This window comes from Lolium rigidum, chromosome 7 (genome assembly GCF_022539505.1).
Source record: "Lolium rigidum isolate FL_2022 chromosome 7, APGP_CSIRO_Lrig_0.1, whole genome shotgun sequence".
NCBI classification, from domain to species: domain Eukaryota; kingdom Viridiplantae; phylum Streptophyta; class Magnoliopsida; order Poales; family Poaceae; genus Lolium; species Lolium rigidum.
In genome coordinates, this window is record NC_061514.1 from 84,586,812 (window position 1) to 84,594,049 (window position 7,238).

General features: G+C 37.2%; 1 long non-coding RNA gene across 1 annotated transcript; it reads right to left on the reverse strand.

Annotated features, from left to right (window-relative positions):
- Positions 1 to 586: 586 nt before the first annotated feature.
- LOC124673971 lies at positions 587 to 2,684 on the reverse strand. Its single transcript, XR_006992892.1, has 3 exons — positions 2,609 to 2,684; positions 1,313 to 1,509; positions 587 to 609 (listed from the first exon to the last, which is right to left on the reverse strand). It is a non-coding gene; the product is annotated as an uncharacterized LOC124673971 (long non-coding RNA).
- Between the last annotated feature and the right edge of the window lie 4,554 nt (positions 2,685 to 7,238).

The following is a 7,238-nucleotide window of genomic DNA, read 5'->3' on the forward strand; positions in this document are numbered from 1 at the left end:
TTATAATATTTATTTATTATATATGTATATATGTTGTAGGGGCTTTGAGATCAATAGACGAGTCACATATTGTCTTCAAACCATGCATTGATGGTGATCTGGAGTCATATCGTCTAACCCTTACCCCAAATCTGAAATACATAAGGAGACAGATCAGAGTGTTTGTTCGACTCAGGTTGAAGATGGGTTTCTATACAAACCTACGTCCGACAAGGCTGTGATTCCATGAACAGGAGGCAACTTTTATCCTCAACAGCAAAGACTCGTGTATGCCCATGAATTATTATTAGTATTAGAACGGAATACACTGTAATTCTTGGTCACAAACCTTGTTCTCGGTGTAATGGCCATTCAATTATTACGATACAAGTGTTTTCTATTCTATTGTTTGTGGTTAACCAGTTTGTGAGAAACTCCAACTTGAAAAGTACTTAGGATATGCATAACGTGCATACAGAAAGTAGCAAACAAAGAATGGTGATGGCATAAAATACTCTGTATTCGGTAACATAAAATACTCTGTATTCGATAATATAAACATACCTGTGAATGTCAAAAGTTTGCTAGCACGAATCAATCAGACTTGGTGGTCATCAACATCCAGTGCCACTGCATGGAGTTGTCACAACAAAATTAGTAGTTTAGATGTGCACTAAATAAATCACAAGTACACACCCTGGAACTTGGAACTGTTCAAAAAATATTAATATCCTTCTAGCATCGACAAAAGCATAAGTGGATGTTTCCACAAAAATTATGAAGTTCAATTAAAATTTTAGCATTTGATATTAATCATTTTCAATGACTATAGCATTTGATCATAATTATTTTAAAGTGAGAAGAAATTGTTGTAAATTCCTGAAATGACTATAGCCCAACACTTGCATTTTAAATAAAGCATCTCATTTAATAATTCCCTAAATTTCGTTCATAAAATCATCTCATTAAATATACCCCTAAATTTCGTGGATCAATTCAGTATGCAAATATTCAGTGAATCCAATAGTATCTCGGTCGGCTGAAATTAACTCACCAGCTATGGTAACTAAATCATTTTAGGCTATAGAATTAAAACATTGCCCAAAATCTTTTATAGTTTCTCAATAGTATGTCGGCAGACTCAAATTAACTCCCCATCCATCACGCTATAGTAATTAATACATTGCCCAAAATCTTTACCGAGTATCTCAATAGTATCTCGGCAGGTCGGAATTAACTCCCCATCCATCACGCTATAGTATTTAAAACATTTCCCAATTTCGCCCCAAGCACCCTGTTATGGTAATGGTAATTAGAACATTGCCTTTAATACCTGAAAAGTATTGCGAGAAGAAAGCATTCATATAAATAACCTCAAGCATTTTTCAACCTGCTCATTCTCCTCAAACAAACTAGCAAGGGACGTCGAAGGAGGATCATCATCGAAATTCAGGTTCACATAGTTCAGGTATGTAATCACTAGCTGATGCACCATCACCCTCTTCCCCTCTCGAATCAGCCATGTTTTTTCTAGAAATACTTTTGAAGGATTAGAGAATGTAAAGTAAGCCACGAATACAATAGATATTAACTGCCTTATCATTACGAGCACTAGCAAAGATACGCAGATTTTGCAATGGTAAATACATCAGTACATCAACTATGTACAACTACAGCTATCACATATTCGAATATAATTTATGTTAAGAAGTACCAATTGTCGTTAATATTTCCTAGGCCATGAACTGCAAGCAAGTACCTGCTGAAGACAAGTGAGGATTCACCGATTTGTATGTCTATCCTTAAATTAGAATTCATGTCTTGCTGGTTTTGTATGTACAATTATATTGCATAGGATTATAACTAAGGTTGACGATGTCAAGAATCCATGCCATACCGCCGCAGAAATTTGGCAGGCCAAAGCAAGCCTCGACACTCTAAATGCCGGGAAAATTAGTTAAGCCTATAAAACAAAAGGGAAACTATCAGTATGCCTTCAGGCTCTTGTCCGGGGACGTTGCTATTCGGCAAAAACATCATCCAAGAACTAACCTCTAAATTCCAGAGGCACATGAAAAAAATAAAGCAAAGATCATTGAAGAACAACAATGTATCCACGAGAACCCAAACATACAACAGTTCAGTGAGGAAATATTAAATTCAGGAAATGCGATTTTTCTATTTGATGGGTTTTGTTACTGGCTTATAGCTGAGTTAGTCATTTGCAATTATGTATAAGCTACCACACAACAGATCAGATTAGGAAGTACTTCGGACCAATCAAAGATATACAACAAATAAGATGTGAGGAATAAATATAGGGAAACACATGGCTCAATTGAGAATGAGTCACTTCAGACACGCATAAATTCAGGTTTACATGAACAGCTGAATCCAGCACGTGAAGTGAAAATCTGTACAGAGCTATATTCAAGTTTTAAAAGATTATTACTCCAAAATGGCAGTTCTACTTATATATGGAAAATTAATTAACTGAACAGATTCATAGTGCTTTTATTTGCATGCTGGACTGTGTGAATGTAAAAAACTGTAGGATTCACCTATATCGCGTATTTGTTACTTTGAAGACACGAATGCATAAAAATTCATACGGCGTCGTCTATCTCACCTATAGGAGGGCGTCTACTCCCTGCAGCTCTTCGACCGCCTCCTTCAAATCAGGTGCCCATTTACTCGAATTAAACTTTTATGCAATCTAGATTTTCACCTCATCAGTGGCTGCAATGTTAAACTCAGGGTACCTTGCAGTCTTGTTGTGCAAACATCTGTTAGACTGTTATGTAATGCAGATTAATTAGGGTAAACTGATCTGTTTTGCTACAACTTAACTAGGGCTTAACCAGTATGGCTTAAAATTGTGTACTCTATGTTTAATCTGGGTGTCGAGTTTATTATTAGCAGTAAAAGCTTTTACTCATCAGTCGCTATGGTCTGAGAACTTAAAAATGATGCTACTTAATTTCTTCGTGTATGCCTCACCAGAAATAAGGCAATGCGCACAAAAGGCAATGAACAGAAAATTCATTGTTTAAAGCAATACTGATGTTGATGCACATCACTACATACCAGTTAAATAAGGCAATACATTGTTGGGCTTGACTATCTTTTTATTGTTTACCTCTTGACATAGATGAGCTCAACTGATGTGCCCATGGAAGCGATTCACGAAAATTATTCGAGCGCTGCCCGTATTAAAGACTATATCATGTCTTTCCCGCCAAAGACCAAGTTGGTGCGGATACTAGACGCAAACTTGGAGCGCAAAGATTTAGAGTGTTTGTTTAAACACAACGGATGGTTAGATGCTGATGTAAGTAAACGTGTCCATATTTATGTGCAATAAAAATATGATTTTTTTACTGAACTTTTCCTTCAAATACAGGCGATGAATGCTTACATTTACTGCTTAAGAGCTGAAGAACATCTAGCTACTCGGGCAGGTGGACAAGTTTGGCTTGAAAACACAAATGTCTCGCAGTTAATGTGGCGAGATGCCAATGTTCCCATAAGTTCTCATAAGCAGGACAGTATTATAGAACGTGTTCTTGTATACCTAAAACATGACATGGTAACTTTAAAATGCCTTAGTGAGTTCTATTTTAATTATAAATACTATGTCTGCCACTTACTTTTTTGTTGTTGTCAGCTCTTTATTCCAGTTAACGCAAATAAAAATCACTGGATTTTATGTAACGTCGATGGGCCCAACCGTCGTATACAAATACTTGACTCATTTGGTTCTAGCATAGACCGCCCCGATCTACAACTTACCGTAATCACATAATACTCTCATATTCATCATTACTCGTTTGCGAAATAACATCTATCTTTTGCTATTCTATTTAACAGCTACAAGGTCTTCAGAATCATCTTGAACTTGCTGCTCAGATGAGTGATTTTAATCTAGGTGATAAGTGGCAAGACCTGGAGGTAACTACCTGGCCATGGGAGGAGTCTATTGAGAACCCAATACAGACAGATGGGTATGTTAGAAGCGTATTACCTTTGGGACTATTAAAAAATCCCATATACTTACACATGCATGTAGACCAATATTTGTTTAAACTGTTGCAGATCATCATGCGGCTTGTTTGTGCTGAAATGCATGGAAGAATGGACAGGTGATGAACTAGCTCACGCTGTAACACAGGTATTTTCTCGTGGAATGAAAAAATATACTACTATGGTGATCAATGCTGCCACTAATTAATTATACTACCTCATTTGCAGAATGGTATCAACCTATTCAGGAACCAGTTACCTTTTATTCTGCATGATACTGTTTTGAATAGTTTAAAAGGAGCACCAGAATATGAGCAGCCAGAAAAAGATGGAGATACAAGCGGTGTCCTAATGTGGGACAAGAATGGTCCTCCGCCTGCCGAATTATCACAAGGATCTAAGGTAGCCAATGCCACCTCACCTTGTTTCAGGATGCTCAAGAAGCCCATTAACAAAAATGAAGCAGTCTGCAAACTTAGGAAATATATACTGTCTATTAACGACGAGGAGGCCATGAAGTAAGTCCAATTTATATTGTATAATAACATGCGCCATTTAAGATTGTAATTTTTAAACTGTGATTAAAAACTTTGTGGTTTGTTTCATAGAGAAATATGGGTTCAGAGCTCTAAGCCGTATCCAATTGGTATAAGTCTTAAACACTTGCAAGACTTGTTAAAGGATACTAATGGTATAGACACTGATTGTTTCAACATGGCCGTACGGGTAAACGCTATGGACGAAGCCCGATTGTTTACAGATACTAATTATCATATTATGGATCTCAGGTTTTGCGTAAGTATTGATGTTTAAATTCATCTTATATGGTAACCACATGTCATGTTTTAAGTAACTCTAATAATTCTACTCTCGTGTCAGACCATAGTGACCGACTCCACAGGAAACCCAAAGCAACCTTTACTGTTTGACACTAAGCGCGAGATGATGGCAAGGATGTGCGACTGTTGGCCAGGGATGGAGTTCCATGTGTCAGCCTGCAACTCGGTGAGACTGTTTCTCTAAGTATAAAATGAGGCGCCGTTGCATACATGGTAATAATTCATAATTCAATTTTATGCAGATTTTTATACCATATCGTAGATCTGGACAATGCTACATGTTGTTTGTGTTTAACCTGGATGAACGAACCGTTACTCTACTTGATCCCTGGCCTGCACCGGACATGTCTAAACAAAGACTTCATGATTACTATGTAAGCAAGCTGAAAGAAATATCATTCTACCTAAACATTGCTCTTCAAGACGCAATTAAAGGCTGGAACGATAACGTTTTCTATTGGCGTCGCATCACACCATGTCGGTTGCCAATGCACCAAGACAGGTTAGAATCCATGGCATTATACGTAGTTTTGAAAATCTTGTCTACAATTTAGCTAACAACAATGTGTACTTTCTATATAGCCGCATGTCAGGATTTTTGGTTCTAACATATATGCGTTGGTGGAATGGTAAAGAAGTTGTCCGAGCAAATGGCAAGGTGGTATCGAATTAAAATCTATCTACAATACTGTAAGTTTGACCTTTTCTGCAGTACTGATGTGTAATCCATGTGCAGGTTGGTTACGCCCTACGGAACAAAGCGGTTGTACACATGCTTTCATACAAGGACAATGAGTGTGAAGCCAACATTCCGCAATTTGTTAGATATTTGGTCAACATAGTTGGATCAGATTTTTTTTCTTTGAAAAGTTGCTGGTTCAGCTACTGTGATGTCCTAAATCATGATGTCCGAACAAGAGTAATGCTATTATCAGTACCATAACTACGATTTTGTAGTACATCTTTGTACATAGTTTTGGGCACAGTCCAAGCACGAGTACTGTATTATCACTTTTCCAATACTTCCTCAGATTTCACTAACAATGCATTTCTTCAATCAAAAAAGTGTGCATGGCCATCTTCACTTACACTAAGAAGGAGAGGGGGTCACCTGCTATCATTGTTGCTCACTTGTCATGATTTGGGCATATGTGAAAACATGTTCCCTATGTCTGACCAACCGCTGCTCAGTTCTTCATCCATATTACCCTCCAGCGAAACAAATCACATTGCAAGCTTTAGATATATCAGAAATTTTTTTGCAAGCAATTAGTCATCAACACTACTATACACTATACTGTAACATTGGCAGGTTCGAATCCAAGACCTTCATGACACAAGTGAAGATACTCTATCACTGCGCCAGGCCCACCCTTCTAGAATCTAGTGTAACATGTCATGAGTGTACATATTTATACTTGATGCAAATTGGAAGTCAGTCATCCATCGAGATTTTTGAAAATGTCCATCGTTTTGTTTTGAGAAACCCGTATGTGGTGCGTTTTTTCTTAAGATAAAACAAGTTATGTATATGGCTACGATTTTTGAAGGGAAGCCATCAGAACCGAGAAATGAGCAACACACGCATTAACCAATGCATGGTGATGGCAACAAAACTACCCATGTATACAAACTTATTGGGACTCCAATCACAGAGTAATGCATGCAGCAAGAGAAGTGTTTTCCCCAGGTGTGACTCTAGGGTTTGTATCGAACTCTCGATGAAATAGCAGTTCCCTCTAGAAGTGAGCATAGCTCACTTAAGTGTACCTCGTACAATCCAACCACCCAAATTCAAGTACCCACGGATGCATACTTGTGTTCTTACTATTTAAAAAACACATTGTAGGCTTCCTACATCGTATTCCTTGAAAAAAAAAGCAGTTCCCTCTTCTTATCCTCTTCTGGCAACCTACAATAACAAATCACTTGTTTTGTGTCTCCAACTCTTCTTGGGTGTCTGCCGGACACACACACTATTTGTAAGTCTTAAAACAGATACGCAGATTAAATTAAATTAAAAGCATAGTGATGGTAATAGTAAAGATGCAAACTAGGTATGCAAGCTAATGAAACTAGCAAGTCCAAGTATTTTAGTGTTTTCGAATCTAATTATAACTGAAAAGTAAATTAAAGTGCATACAATGTAAAGTAAAAGATGTTTCTTATGCTTTAGATCAAGCGGGGTTCAGGGTTTTACTTGACCGCTCCCTGACAAGCATTTGTAGCGCTAATATAGCTTCATATAATAAAAAAATAGCAATGGAAATTCATGTGTTGGTTGATACACATTTATATCAGCATCATGTCCTAGTGTTGAGGTCGTAAGAGAAACTCTACAAACTAAGTTTAATATTAAATAGAGTATCTCATTAGGTAATTTGACATGATATTAAA